The sequence below is a fragment of the Magnolia sinica genome, chromosome 11 (assembly GCF_029962835.1).
Source record: "Magnolia sinica isolate HGM2019 chromosome 11, MsV1, whole genome shotgun sequence".
Lineage (NCBI taxonomy): Eukaryota > Viridiplantae > Streptophyta > Magnoliopsida > Magnoliales > Magnoliaceae > Magnolia > Magnolia sinica.
In genome coordinates, this window is record NC_080583.1 from 16,836,575 (window position 1) to 16,853,470 (window position 16,896).

The 16,896-nt window shown below is 39.1% G+C and overlaps 1 protein-coding gene across 2 annotated transcripts in view; it reads right to left on the minus strand.

Annotated features, from left to right (window-relative positions):
- LOC131218881 (serine carboxypeptidase-like 18) overlaps positions 1 to 16,896 on the minus strand; it is a 45,351-nt gene that overhangs the window by 18,296 nt on the left and 10,159 nt on the right. The window lies entirely within an intron of this gene.

The window sequence follows — 16,896 nt, forward strand, 5'->3', positions numbered from 1 at the left end:
GTAGAGATAGCTCTACCATATTATGGTTCCATCCTCCCCACGACCAACTTTAATCCCTAATCTGGAAGGATAATTGGTCAATCCTATCCATTCATAAATTGAGTTTATAATTAATGGGTGGATTATGTTTCAAAATCACACTTATTAGATAATTATATCCACACATTTTCAACAGCTTCCCCATTTAATTCTGAACCATTAGACAATTTCACTATTGATTTGACAGCCTACCAAACATATATGATCATCTAATCAGTGTTTATTTCCAGCCATTTGTTATCATCGGCCACGCTTGGGCTCCAGATAGATGGTTATTCCGCTGCCCTAGGGCTGATCTTTTCACAACTAACTTCGGTATAGTGACGTAACAATCGGTGCCATCCATATGGTGAGACCATACTTAGGGCCTATTTGCCAAGGCTGAATTTTTGTACTTAATGTGGAATTTAGAAAATGTTTCATGTATAGTAAGTAGTGTTTGTTAACGCGGAAGAAGGAAAGAGCTCCACCATTTTATGTCAAATTTTTTTTGTGATAGGAGTCTAGCTTAATGGGGAATCACGAATGCGTTCCGTGATTTAATTTTTTTAATCCAAATTTGTCCTTTGCGACAAAGATTTTCTCCCTTATGTTATACACATCCCAAGTTTTAATATGGGGCACTTCTCTGAGCCAACTATGATTTATGTCATCTCTTCAACTAGCTATTTGTGACCTTTTCAATAGGTTAGATGACAAATAAACATTTTAGTGAAATTCATGAAGTTTTTAAAGGTAGGGATTCAATCACAATTGTTTCATATGAGTAAATGTGTCAAATTAATATATTTCAAATACTTCAGACGTTAGTTAATAAATAAGTTATTCTAGATTCACTATTAGTTTTCCAACTTCAGATTTAGATTTTGGATTCAGACTTTAGATTCAGACTTCAGATTTAAAATTTAACAAACAAGCCAATAAAACTCAATTGATATATCATCTTCAGAGCGGAAGGATGGCTAACTCAATATTCCCATGTATCAATTTCCATGTCTTTGCTTTTTTCTTCATTATTGTTGTTGTTGTTTTTTTTTTTTTTTTTGAACTTGCTTAGAACCAATGACTGTTTTTTTTCTTCAAAAGGAGGGGTCACTGATGGGGTTTTCCTCAGTTCAGGGGAGAGACAGTGTAGCGGGTTGAAAATTTGGAGTATTTCATCACACTGCTCGACCGGTTGTGGGTGGCGCTCGACCGGTCGAGTGGGGCTCGACTTAAAGTCCAGCGACCATCTGATGAATTTTCTCTGAGGTGCTCAACCAGTCGAGGGAGGTGCTCGACCGGTCGAGGAATCGGCTCGACCAGTCGAGGTTATGCAGATTTGAGTCCGAATCTTGTGTGGACTGTGAAAATTTGAGGCGGTTTTGCAAAAGGTGCGAAAGAAAATTGCCTAAACTATAAATAGGAGTGCCTAGGGCTTTTTTAGGTAATGCAAGAGGGTTTTTTAAACCTTTGCAAGGGTTTGCTAAAGGGTTTAGGGCTATCAAAGGTGTGTGTGTGTGTGTGTGAGAGAGAGAGAGAGAGAGAGAGAGAGAAAGAGAGAGAGGAAGCTTGTGGATGAGAGGTTATGCTTGTAGAGGTGATCTACTGTACACTCGACATATCAACACTTCTACATCCTCGTGATCAGTGAGATCTCTCCGTTTTTCTTTTATTCTCTTATTGTTTATCCACTCCTGCGTGAGTGAAGAACGTTGTAATGTTCTACTTCATAGTGGATTGTTGATCTGATAAGGTCCCGTGTTTTTACCTCTTTGAGGGTTTTCCACGTAAAAATCTCTTGTGTCGTGTGGTTTGTGCTTTGACTTATTTCATTGCTTTATTATCCCATAATTCTGGTTTGATTTGGGACGTGAGATCCTAAGGTTTTGTGCAAGGCCCCCAACAGTCACGTCCTTATAATTTGATAATATTAACGGGGGATGTACAATCCAAACTTTCAGGTGGGCACCACAAAAATGCCAAGCCTCACCTATCATATCACCTAAATTGCAAAAACAAAGTGAAAAGAAAATACTTCGGCCTGTTGGGTTTAAAACCCCATTTATGTCTAACGTGTGGCTGCAGCCACCATGAAACAGAAAAATAAAAAGTGAAAGCGAAAGAGAGAGAACTTGATTGTTGAACTTTTGAATGAATAAAAAAGGATTACAATGGTGTCTTTTATAGGCTTTTCTCCTTATGTGAAATGACTAAAATATCCCTATCTAGATGCTTATTAGGGGCAACTAAACATAGAAAAAATCCAAGAAAGAAATCTTATTGCTATCCTAACATAGCTAGCATATACGGATTATACACGGTTTTGGATTTGCACGAATCCACCACCGTTTTGCAACATGGCCACCGTGAAGAAGGACAAAACAACACTACAAACCAGCCTCTCCTACTAGCAAAGCCACTTGTCCCTGCTCCTCCACTGATTTGGATGCACACAAAACCCACGAGTAGAGGCTACTACAAAGCATATACCCCAACAGAACTATAACTCAGAGGCAATTCTAAATTATAGAAGGATGCCCCTGCAGCCATAAATTTGAAAAAATAAAATAAAATGAAGTGCCAGCATGTTCCACTACTTATGTAAATCTAGACCATAGACAGGCGACACCTGACACCCAAAAACCATTTCTAAGGAGCAACCAAACAACCAAATCTCCCTAACACCAATGCTTGACGCGTCCAGTTATTGCCGAATGCATTTCTAAGTTTGTATATTTGTCCACTCCAACCTTGCAAATTTGATATCCTGTTACATTGAGGCCTTGTATTTGCAGCAAAAATCCACTTTTCTGTTGCTGATGAGGATCCCTAGAAGAAAGAAAGTGAAGAGGATGACATGTTGTCGACTCCACCTTTCCGTGCACCATACTGCTACTTAGCAAAGAAAAGGAGAAAAAGGAGAAGGCGAAGCCACCGAGCAAAAAAACTGAGCACTCGATTGATCTCCCCAAACAACAGAGAGACCCAACTCTACAGCATCAGTGCGTGAAAAAGACAGACATTGCCACTTTAGCCCACCATCCCACAACCAGGGACAAAAAAGACAAAACTTCTATAAGATATCTGCACAACTTCCTGCTCTTAGTCCAATTAGACCGGACAAGAAACAACGAGCAAAGTCTGGACTTCAGTCATCCTGTCTTAAGAGCACCTAAGCCTGCTTTGTCTAAAAGGAGATTCCCTCGAGGAGCAGCTGGAAGGTCGGAGGCAGTGCTAAAAAGAACCCGCTGTTGGGTTTCACTTCCAAGTTTGGCCGGTCCGTCTACCACTCCATTTGTTTCTCTCGGCAAGAACACGATCCTCAAACTTACCTTATTTTTGATGTGAGACACCCTGGACCAGACGTACCATAAGGTCCAGCTCGGGGCGCTATTCTTGTTGAGTAATGCCACCAAACTTTTGGAGCTTCTTTCCAAAATGATTCTCGAGAAGCTTCTCCAATAACATAGATAGACCATCTAACAACACCCTACCTTCTTCCCTAGAGTTAGTGTCGATCCCATAGCCAGCGAAAATACCAAAGATAAAATCACCGTCACTCCCTTTGCAAATCCCTCCACCCCTTGACTGACCGGGGTTGCCTCGGTTGGAGCCATCTACATTGATCTTCACCCAGCCTAGCTCAAGCTTGATCCATTTCACTACCACTAGCGTCTTGCTGTTGTGAGGACATGATCTTATTCCCAATGCCTGAAGCTCCAGCTCGCGCGAAAGGGTATTAGGCTTCGGACTAGGAAAGGTTGGGGAGTGAGATGGACCAAATACAGAACCCTGGATATTGTACGATTACCATTTAATGGCCTTGCATCGGATTTGGATCTATTTCTATCCAACAAGATTTTTCAGAAGATTAGGTATGGCATGAGGCCCCTCAAAGAGAGGAAGGAGTCTGAGGACGCTGCTAATCTCTACCAGTGATTTGCCTGCGTGAACGTTGACTGGATTGGAAGAATAGGTGGTTTGAAGTGAATACCGAAGTAGCTCCAAACCTATGTTGCAAGATATCCCGTGGGCGGGAGATGATCCAATGATTCACACTGTATCGAATGGTTGGTTGCTTCTGGGAAACATTCGCATCGGGATGCCATGCTGATACCTTTACGCTTAACTCCCTCGTCCACTGGAATCACTCCATGGAGAACCCTCCAGTCGAACATAGAAACTTTTGGGGACAACTTGGAGTGCCACACCCATCTGGACCAAGCTTTCCTGCTAGACCCCTGCCTACACAAGTTCTAGGCCGATTTGACGTCGAACTCACCTGAGGAGGAAGCAGTCCAAACGCACATCTCACTAACATCCGATGTGTAGAAATCCTCTTCATTGATGTAATCCCACACTTGTTGTGGTAAAATGGAGAAGATAGGGGTTTGTGGCCTGAGACCATCCGGTCCCAATACATCTTTCACATGCAAATCTTGTTGTGTTATCGAAATTTCTCTTATCATCTGCTCTTCCAGGGGCCCCAAACCTGACCAATTGGTGGCCCAGAAATTAATATCTCCACAGCCAATAAACCACCTTGAGTGGTTATTCCAATGAGGGAACAAGTTTCTAATCTTTTTCCAGAAGGGGGAGGGGGAGGTGGAGTGGGTAGGGGCTGTTGAAGATGAGTTGTTGTTGGCGTTGGAAAAATCAGCTGCGTACTTTGTCCTAATGAAATCTCCCCACATATTGGAAGGGCCGTTGAATCTGGCAGACCACACTAGATTCATCCTGAGATAGAGCATGATATCTATGAGCTTTCTACTACCTAAACCCTCCTTCTGACTTTGGCAGGGACGTGCATTGCCAGCTCAACTAGTGTAGCTTCTTTCTGCCTGCCCCCCAACCCCATAAAAAGTCTGAAAACTGCTTCTCCGGGGATGCCAAGATCATCACCAAAACGTCTGTTGCAACAATTGTGTGGATTGGAATGTTGGAAAGAAAATGATTAACAAGCGTTAATCTACCCGTTTGTAATAGAAATTTGGCTAACCAACCTTATAATTTCTGCTGGATTTTCCCTATTAAAGGTTGGAAAAATATAGCTTTGGGTCGTCCTTTGTACACTGGCACACCCATGTAGAGGATCGGGAGTAAAGATCTGGGGATGTCGATCACCCGCTCGATTCTTCTAATCCTATTTTCTGGTGGCTTGGCGAAGACAAACAATTTGCTCTTCAACTTGTTAATTCTTTGTCTCGACACCCTTTTAAATTGGAGAAGAAAATTGTTGACCGCCCTCATGGAATAGCTGCTCCCATTAACAAAAATCATTGTATCATCTACATAGAGTAAATGGGAGATAAGAGGGCAACCTCGCTGTATATGGAAGGCTTTACAAAATCCCCTCTCGACCAATCTACAGAAACTCTGGCTAAATGCTTCAGCAACTAAAATGAATAAGCTAGGAGAGATCGAGTCCCCTTGCCGCAACTATCCCCATTTATGAGCACTAAAATCCAACAATTGTTCCAGCATTTTTCAGCTAGCCGGACCCACTCGTGGCTGAAACTAAATTTTAACAGCACTTTCTCTAGGAAACTCTAATCTGTTCTATCGTAGGCCTTTTCCATATCTAGCTTCAACAAAATGTTGCCTCCCCTTACCTTTTTATCAATTTCCCGAAAGTCCTCTTACGCTAGAACTATGCTCTTCGCTAGCAGCCCTTGACAAAAGTCCCTTGCTCTGGTGAAGTAAGTTTGGGCAGCAATGCATTTAACCTATTCACAATGATTTTAGAAAATATTTTGTAAACACAGTTACAAAGGCTGATGGGGCGGTAATCTGAGAACTTATCTGTATGAGCAGCTTTTGGGATGAGACAAATGAGGGAGGTAGTAAAGGCTTTAGGCATCATCCTACCCTGAAACAGAGACTTAATCGCCTCTGGGAGATCTGTCATATGACTTCATAGCAGGTTCAGAAAAATGCTCCTAAGAATCCATCTGGTCTTGGAGCACCATATTGGGGAAGTGATTGAACTACCGCCCATACCTCCTCTATTACAGGTTCCCTCATAAGCTCTGAGTTATCTGCTATCGTAACTACTTGCGGGATGGTGTCCAAGCTATCTGCGACTAGTTGAGTTGGCTCGGCCAAGAAAAGGTTTGAAAAATAAGAAAGTGCCTCTTGCTTAATTTTGGACTGGTCCGCTGTCCTGCCATCGGATCCAAGGTTTATCTCCAAGATGGATACTTTCCTTGCTCGATTTGAGGCCTCCTGGTAGAAGAACTTGGTGTTGCAGTCCCCCTCATTTAGCCACTTGTTCTTGGATTTCTATTTCCAAAAAACTTCTTCTAGAGCCTCCAATTGCCCAAGATGGCCACACGCCTTCTTATCCTTGTCTAACGTCTGGGGGTTTGTTACTACCTGAGCTTCTAACTCGACCTTGAGCAGGTCCTCCTCTACACATTTGATTTTTTTGAAAAATGTTTCTGAAGACATCTCGATTTCACACTTTAAGAGCATTCTTCACGTTCTTTAGTTTGTTTTGAAGGACAAACATCGGTTGCCCTTCAATGTTGGCATCCCAAGCTGATTTAACAAAATGTAAGAAATCATCATGGTACACCCACATCCTTTGGAATCGGAATGGCTTCGGGCTCTCCTAGTGCACTACTAGGAAATGGAGAAGTAATGGGACATGGTCAGAGCTTACCCTGGGTAAATGTTGGGCTCTGAATGTTGGGAAACGTTATAGCCATTCTTATTGCACAAAACCCTGTCCAGCCTTTGCCACATTCATGATCTCCTCAGGTGGTTTTTACACTAAGTAAACCTATTGTCTATAAAGCCTACGTCCATCAGCCTCGCCTGGCTAATAGCTTCAACAAACTCCATAGACCATTCCAAGTCAGGAGGGCAACCCTCCAATCTTTCTTCTGAGTATGTTATAGCGTTGAAATCGTCCCCACTTCCCATGCACCCTGCCTATTCGATGTCATGTCTGTCAATTCCTACCAAAGTAACCTCCTAAGCACCTTGGAGCATTTCGTGTATGCCACTGATAGAAGAACTCTCTCAGTACTTTCCTGGAGTCTAACTTCTAAAGAAATTAACTGGCTGGTCATTGGCACTGCCTCCATCGCTAAGGGAGAGTTGAAGAAGATCCAAGTCTTCTCGCCTTCCTCTGCATTGGACAGCGAGGAGTGGTAGCCCAGCCGCAATCCTGTTCTGACCCTCTTATTCTCCCCAGCATAGGTTGAAGGAGATCAAGAATTTCAAGTTTGAAGTGGGCGATATGTCTTTTCACTATTCTAATAGACTCTGCATTGCCTGTACCTCGAACATTCTAGATTATCGTGCTTTCCATCAGTTACACATTTGGAGTTGATGGCCCTTCATTTATATCTTCTTTGTCTCACATTCTAGCTAAGTAGTGGAAATTGGCTTCGTGCTCTTCCTTGATTAGCTTCACCACTTGATGTGTTAAGCAACTAGTTCTCTGCTAGTTGTTCTTGTACCTCTATAAGAAGGCTCCCTCCGCTGAATTCACCTGTTCCTGTGTCATGGTTCAACTCGCTGTCATTCTGATCTTTATCAATCTGGAATGATTTGTTGGCCTGTTGGTTCCTGCCAGACATGGGATTTCTTCCCCATAGCATTTTTCTCGCACTACTTCTCTGCCTTCCCCTGATCTGGTTTTACTGAACTTCGGGAACACTTGGAACTAAATCTCCCCTTTCCCTTATGTGTTGAATAATTTTGTCAACTGCCGTAGATACTGCATTATCCCTTTGGTTTACCTGCTTGCAGCTCCCTTGTAAATCAGCTTCCCATTCCTTTTGGCTATTAGAGTCCCTCTCCTGAGGTTCACGCATTTCCTGATATGGTCCCCCTGTGGCTGGGGCGAAATAGGGGGACAGATCGACAGTAATGGACAGGTTTCTTGAGCCTTTGCGTGGGCCACTATTTTGGATTAGGTTGTCATCTCCCAGGCTAAGCATGGTCTCTTGCTTTGGCAATGGGGATTGGTTGATGTCCACTATGAGGACTTGACCCTAACGCGCATATACTGGGGAAACTTCTCCAACAATTCCCATAGGACTATTCCCCACTGAGACGGATCTGGATTGTCTGATATTTGACCCGAACCTGGAGTAGGACACCTCCCCTGCCTGACTTTATGCGATAGTGTCCTTCTTACCCTCTATCATGCCGAGTTGTTGAGACTCAAATATTGCATATTTTCCTCATTTATATCTTGGTTTTATGAACATGATAATGCTTAATGATATATTTTATACATGTTTGTGTTGCAAGGTGATTTCAAGAGCTTGGATTAAAAAGAATGCTAAAAGCATGGATTTAAGGCTCAAGAAATCTCAAAGCAAAGAATGGATCTTTGGAGACCAAGATTGAAGATTTCAAGACCCCAAGATCTAAGAAAACCAAGTGGAGAAGGAAGTCGAAAAAACAAAGTGCTGAAATTCACTTCAAAATCTGTGTCATCGACCACCTATCGATAACATCAAAGCCACAGTTCGATGACATCGACCATAACTCGATGACATCGAATTTTCACAAGAAAAATCAAGACGGTTGCTGGACATATTGTATGCAAGTTTTGATGAATCAAAGAAATGTCAATGACTTAAAAAATATGCTCAATAACATCGAAGTTTGTTTGATGACATCAAATTTATTGAAGAAATTGAAGCAACTCGCTGGACTGTTTTGGACACTTTATCGATGGATCGAAGACCTGTTCGATGCATCAAAGGACTTCTCGATGACATCGAAGGAAGGTTCGATGGCATAGAGAGTTACGCAGTTTGGAAGGAGAAAAGGAAAGACTTCCAGATTCAAACCCCTTCGATGACATCGAAGCGTTATGCAGAGCTTACGCGGACTATGTAAATTGTTGCGATTTTACGAACTTGCAGAACTTGGAATATAAATATGGGTTTCCTATACACTTTTTGGGATATCTAGGGTTTGGAAGAGCAGAGCAAAAGGGTGGAGCCATCATGCAAGAGTTCTTCTTCTCTTCTTCTTAGCTTTCAATGCTTTCTTCTAGGGTTTTGAATCCAATCATGTCGATGGTTGGCTAAATCCCTTACCTAGGGCTAAGGGGTGAAGCTTGTAGCATGATTGAGATGTTTTTCATATTTGATTCTTGTTCTTGTTGAACTTCTTTGATTCTAATTTGATATTTAAGAAATAATTTTAGTATTTAATGGTTTTTGGTGACTTAAATTACAATACATTTGGAATAGCTTTGAGTATCTTCTTATTCTGATTAAAGATTGTGAAGTTAGTAAATCATGTTGTTCACCATCGTCCCTTGGGCATGGATGAGTGATAGAATCTCTTGTAACCTTCACAATTCTTCTCTGCTTAGTTGTGGGATTGGTATATTCTGTTGTTTGCCATCCTCTTTAGGGCATGGCTAGATGATAGAATCACTTCCAATCCTCACGACTCTCATCTATTGAGAATTAGGTCAAAGAAAGTTCTGATCTGATCTTATTGATATATCTTCCAATTTGATAGGATAGGACTCCAATTCTAATTGAGTTCCTTAAATCAACTAAGGGAACATCCTGATAATTGCAAGTAGATCCCTAGAAACCCTAGTTCTTACCTTTGAATTCTTAAGTTTCTATTAAATTACTCACAATTACTTCCTTTTATTCCCAATTTAGATTTAGATCTTCTTCTAGTTTTGATTCTAGTTACTTTCAGAATACACACGAGATTAGTCCCTATGGATTTGACCTTAGTCTTACCGAGATTATTACTACATCGCGACCCTACACTTGGGACTATAAACAAGTTTTTGGCGTCGTTGTCGGGGACTAACGGTTACGTTTTTCTGAAATTAACTAGTTTTGTAATTAGGTTAAGATTAGAGTTTATTTACTTTCTATTTCTAGCTTAGGAACTTTCCTAATTTGTTTTTAGAAATGAATTTACTTTCCTAATTTATTTTTAGAAACTAACTTACTTTCCTAATTTGTTTTTAGAAACTAACTTGTTTTTCTGTTTTGTAGGATCCCAATATAGAAACTTCTTTCTAATTCTCTCGCGCTTTTTTTTTTTTTTTTTTTTTTTTTTTTATTATAAAGATTTCTTATTTGACTTAGGTTTCTTTCTTTTTTGGATTAGGTTAGATTTTTCTTATTTTCTGAAATTTTTTAATCCAGGGATCATATAACTCTCTAATTTTAAAATTTTATTTTTAGGATTCTTCCTATACTTTTTTTTTAGGAACTAACATTGTTTTTTGTTTTGTAGGATCATAACATAGAACTCTCTAATCCGATAACTTCTTTCTAACTTCTCCTCTACTTATTTTCCATATTCTTGTAGGATTTTTCTTTTATCTTGTTTTAGGAATAGATTCAGAATTAGGGTTTTACCATGTATATGCAAGAGTGGGAACAGTACGCAGAGCTAGTTCTAGAGAATGCAAGATATTGTGAAGGGCTGCCAGATACTTATACTAGGAAACAACATGTGTCTCAAAAATTTTCTAAAACCATCATCGAGAATCGGCCAGAATATAATGCTCCACCGGTTAAGAAGTCTTTAGGTGATTATAAGCGAGAGAGTAATTACACTCCACGGATTAAGAGAACAGTATGTGATTATTGTGGTCATCGTGATTGTTGGAATGATGACCATTATCAATCATCCAGTGTTAAGGGTCAAATATTGCATACTATCCCCCATTTATATCTTAGTTTTATGAACATGATAATGCTTAATGTTCTATTTTACTCATGTTTGTGTTGCAAAGTGAATTTAAGAGCTTGGATTGAAAAGGGTGTTAAAAGCATGAATTTAATATTCAAGAATCACCAAGGCAAGGGATAGATCTTAAGAGACCAAGATTGAAGAATTCACATGTTAAAGATCTAAGAAAACCAAGTGAGGAATAAAGAGAATCAAATATTTGAAGTGAAGAAAAAGAATTTGAAATCACCCTGAAAAAGTATATTCTGAAACTCAGTCATTCTATGAAATTGCACAAAGTAAAGTCTATTTTAGAAAACTGTGCAGAGTGAAGTCTATTTTAACAAATTGCGTAAATTTGAGGCGGTTTCTAGAGTTTTCCAAGTAGGTGCGAAAGTTGGAGTTCCACAACTATAAATAAGACTCCCTGGGATGTTCTTAAGCATCTTCTAGGGTTTAAGGAGTGGAGTAAAAGGGTGGAGAAGCCGTCATCAAGAGTTTTTCTTCTTTTTCCTTAGTTGTTTTCATATTTTTCTTAAGAGACTTTGGTCCAATCATATCTATGGTTGGCTAAACCTCTTAGTTAGGGCTAAGAGGTGAAGCTTGTAGCGTGATGGGATGCTTCTCTTACGTTGATTCATGTTTATATTGAACCTTCTTTGATTATAATTTGATATTTAAAGAATACTTTCAGTTTTTAATGGTTTATTATGACTCAAATTATAGTAGATCTGCAATAGCTTTGAGTATCTTCTTTTCCTGATTTGAGATTGCGAAATTAGTAAGTCCTGTTGTTCATCATCATCCCTTAGGCATGGTAGGGTGGTGGAATCCTTCCTAATCTTCACAATTCTTCTACTTTGAGATTATGAGATTGGTAAATCCTATCGTTTGTCATTGTCTGCTGGCCATGGTTTGGTGATGGAATCCCTGCCAATTATCATAGTTCTCCTTCAATGAGAATTAGGTCAAGGAAAGTTCAGATTTGATCTTAATTGTTATATCTTCCAATTGGATAGGATAGGACTGCAATTCCAATTGCAGTACTTGAATCAAGTAAGAGGGCTCCCTGATCACTGCAAGTGGATCCTTGGCGCTCTAGTTCACTTTTGATATTTGATAAATCCTTCACAATTACTCTATTTTATTTCATATTTAGATTTAAATTTTTTTCTAGTTATAGTTCTAGTTCTTTTCAGAATACGTACAAGTTTAGTCCCTATGGATTCGATCTCATTCTCACAAGTTATTACTACATCGCGACCCTACACTTTGGGATGTGAACATCCAGCACGAAGAAAATTATGCGTGATTGTATTGTGGGTTATAATATGTACCAACAACCAAAAAACTCTCCCACCTATGACTCGTATGATTATGATTAGTGGAAACAACAATATTGGGAAGTTGAATCAACATTACATCATAGTGACAGTTCTCTGGAACCCTCTACCTTTAAAATCCAACCAAAAACAATCCAAGAGGAGTCACTTCAGAACTTTCTTGTTCACGTGGAAGCTCAAGAACAATTGAACCAATTCATCACACAGTCATTCGCAAACATGATAAAATCATTAAAAGCTATTGAATCCTCCATTCAAAAAGCTGAATCGCACCTCAATGATGAGGAAGAGGCTAGTTTATCCCAGCCTCAACCTAATCTAGAAACACAACGTGAGGAAAGCGATCCTAACTCACTCTTGGAGGGTACTGAAATTGAGAATTGGGAGTTGGATTGTGTCAATGAGCATATGGTTCAATTTCCTGAAGATTCGATCTCGATGATTGTCCAAATGAATGATCAAGAGACACTATTAGCTTTCAAATATAATGATACTGACACACTTGGTTTCAATGAGGAGGAAGAGGCTAGTTTATTCAAACCTCAACCCAATCTAGAAACAGAATGTAAGGAAAGTGATCCCATTCCACTTATGTACTGCACTGAATTGGAAGACGATGAGTATTGGGATAACAATTATGAATGTATAACCCAAATTTTTCTAGAATCAATCTCCTGATTGGCCCATGTCAGTGATTAGGTAGTGGTTAGCCATAAGGATTTACTCCACCCATCTGACATGTCTAACTTAAATACAGAGGATGAACCCCTTTCAACTGACCCTTCCAACTCTTGTGAGGCATGTTTAGACTACTCCCCTGAATTAAATGATGATTTGATTAGGGAGATGGATGATTTACCAGATATGACTCTGGAATTTGAAACCACCCAGTTAAGGCCACCATCTGAGTTGCACACTTTTGACGATCCAATGCCTCCATTGAGTAGTATCAATGAACAGAGTCTTCACGCCAATGCTTCGCCTACTAAGCCTCAATCTATCTATGTAAGGCAAGGCAAGGCAAGATACATCATGTGACAATTTATTCTCCCCGAGATGAAGAGTAAGAGAACATGTTTCCATTTGCTTTCAAAGATGATGGAATCTTTAGGCAGATCATCACAAACTTTAATGTAGAGAATGATTCCCTCTAATCTGAGTCTCTCAACTCTCTGAAAGATTGCTTGGCGCACTTTGCAGATTCAAACAATCCCATGATATAAGACATAGTAAATGCCTTACAAGACAATACCTCGGTTATTAATATTAACTGAGGGAATCAATTTTACAAAAAGCTTCCTTCCACAAATCCTAAACATTTATTAGAAGTGAAGGAGCTAAAAATTGAACAGAAGTTTGAAACTTTGGAATGTGTTGAGACTACACCTTTTACTGGGAATTTTTTTAAATTTCATCTACTTGTAGTCTCTGATTCACCATGGTGTACTAACATTGAAACTTTTTCTGTCACAGATAAATCATATATACTTTGGACAACTCATGAGATTAAAAGGAAACCTTATGCTAGGGTCCATAAATTTCTCTGAAAATTCATGCTTCAAGGCATCCGAGCCTATTGCAAAATGGGCTTTTGGATGATCTTGTTAAGAAACCTACTGAAGAATTTGTCAAGATACTGGCTAAAGGAGGAACCTTGTTGCATTACTAAGTAGCTTTCCTCTGTTTTCCTAATCTAGGTTTATTGCTTTCATATGATTTAGGACTAGAATAGTTTGCTTTCCGATGTTTAGGATAGTTTGCTTTTGGTTTAATTCTTATGCTAACCCATCTTCACACTAAGATCATTGAAAAAGCCTCAGAATTTCTTCTCCAGGTACTATCTTTCATCACAACTGTATTTCTTTTAGTTGTCTCATGTGCATTACATGTTTATTTCTTTTACATTGAGGACAATGTAGATTTTAGGTTGGGGGGTGTGGATTACCTAAACTAATCAATATTTGGTTTAGTTTTGGGCAGAAACTAATCAATATTTTGTTTAGTTTTGGGTAGAAATTGTGAATTTTTTGAATTTTTCAAACTAAAACTTGTTTGGAAGCGATAGTTTGTGTAATTAAGGATGCATTAAGTAGGATAATGAGATGAAGATTGAATCTTGAATTGTTGGAGTTTGATCACTTGAGTAGACTTTCACCTAGGGTTCTCGAATGATTAAGAGAAAATTTGTATATCATGTTAATCTAAATCACAAAACACATTCAATTTGCTTCCTTGGTATAGGCTAGGATTTCTAATTAGTAGCATGTGAATCATTGATAGATGTTGAGAATTGAGTCTAGAGAATTTTATCCACCCTAAAAGATGAAAAACCAGTTAAAAATAGGAGATCGACAAAAAGGCCATGAATTATGAAAAGAATGAATAATGACAACATCTTCAAGGAGAATGAAAAAAGTCTCTGAAAGGATGAATAGGAGTAGCCGTTGATATAAAATCAAAAATTGAAAAAAGAAGGAAAAAGGGGGATATGTTCAGAATCAATACTTGAATTTTTAAAACTACTTTTGATATGATGAACATGTCTAACATTATGAAACGATAGTATTCTCATGAGAAGTAACTTGATATCCACCAAGCACACTGGAAAAACTTGATACATGAAATTATGATTGATAGAGAACCTATTTGATTGATTGCTTATGTAATTCGGCTCTAGCTTTTCAAAATCTCACTTTCTTGTCTTGAATTCGACTCATTCAAACTTGATTACACAAAAGATTTTCTTCTAAAAAAATGGTTTTGAACTTTGAAGATGGAAGATTATTTTACTCATATTTTTGTTCGGGACTAGCAAATGCTAGTTGGGGAGTGTGTTGAGACTCAAATATTGTATATTTTCCCCATTTATATCTTGGTTTTATGAACATGATAATGCTTAATGGTATATTTTATACATGTTTATGTTGCAAGGTGATTTCAAGAGCTTAGATTGAAAAGAATGTTAAAAACATGGATTTAAGTCTCAAGAATTTCCAAAGCAAAGAATGAATCTTTAGATACTAAGAATGAAGATTTCAAGACCCCAAGATCTAAGAAAACCAAGTGGAGAAGAAAGGAAGTCGAAAAAATAAATTATTGAAATTCACTTCAAAATCCGTGTCATCGACCACCTGTCGATGACCTCTAAGCCATGGTTCGATGACATCGACCACAGCTCGATGACATCGAATTTTCACAAGAAAAATCAAGATGGTTGCTGGACATATTGGATGCAATTCTCGATCAATCGAAGACATGTTCTATCACTCGAAGAATATGCTCGATGGCATCGAAGTTTGCTCGATGACATCGAATTTATTGAAGAAATTGAAGCAACTTGCTGAACTATTTTGGACACTTCATCAATGGATCAAAGACCTATTCGATGCATCGAAGGACTTCTCGATGACATCGAAGGAAGGTTCGATGACACGGAGACTTGCGCAGTGCGGAAGGAGAAAAGGCGTGACTTCCAAATTCAAACCCCTTCGATGACATTGAAGGAGGTTCGATGACATCGAAGCGTTATGCAGAGCTTATGCAGACTGCGTAAATTGTTGTGATTTTGTGAACTTGCAGAACTTGGACTATAAATATGGGTTTCCTAGACACTTTTTGAGATATCTAGGGTTTTGAGGAGCAGAGCAAAGGGGCGAAGCTGTCATTAAAGAGTTCTTCTTCTCTTCTTCTTAGTTTTTAATGCTTTCTTCTAGGGTTTTGAATCTACGGTTGGCTAAATCCCTTAGCTAGGGCTAAGGGGTGAAGCTTGTAGCATGATTGAGATATTTTTCTTGTTTGCTTCTTATTCTTGTTGGACTTCTTTAATTCTAATTTGATATTTAAGGAATACTTTTAGTATTTGATGGTTTGTTGTGACTTAAATTACAATAGATATGCAATAGCTTTGAGTATCTTCTTATTCTGATTAGAGATTGTGAAGCTAGTAAATCATGTTGTTCAACATCGTCCCTTAGGCATGGTTAGGTGATGGAATCTCTTCTAACCTTCACAATTCTTCTCTGTTTGGTTGTGGGATTGGTATATCCCGTTGTTTGTCATCGTCTCTAGGGCATGGCTAGATGATAGAATCACTTCCAATCCTCATGACTCTCATCCATTGATAATTAGGTCAAAGGAAGTTATGATCTGATCATATTGATATATCTTCTAATTGGATAGGATAAGACTCCAATTTCAATTGAGTTCCTTGAATCAAATAAGGGAACATCCTAAGAGCTGCAAGTGGATCACTGGAAACCCAGTTCCCACCTTTGAATTCTTAATTTTCTATTAAATTACTCATAATTACTTCATTTTATTCCCAATTTAGATTTAGATCTTCTTCTAGTTTTGATTCTAGTTACTTTCAAAATACACATGAGATTAGTCCCTGTAGATTCGACCTCAGCCTTATCAAGATTATTACTACATCGCGACCCTGCACTTGGGGTTGTGAACAGGTTGTTCCATTGCCTCTTTGTCTACCTAAGTTAGGATTGTAGTTTCCTCAAATTGAGGCCCTTCCTGACCAATAGTGGAAATTGGAGCATTGTCATGCCCTTTCTTGGCTGACCCTCACCAGTCCTTCCACCCCGACTTGGGTCCGGAGAGTGACACATTGCCATGACTTTGCCCATTGGAGCGAGCTAATATTAGGTAAAGGTGGTTCTGAGCTGGTGTGTAACGGTGCCATGTGGTACCCTAATGGCGGCACCAACATGATGGGGTCATTGCTTAAGGCGATTCCGAGAGTGCCTTTGCTATGCTCCTGAACAGCTATGCTCCTACTAGTGACCAAAGTCTGGGCTCCTATATCTTAAATAACTCTTGATTGGTGAACATCAAT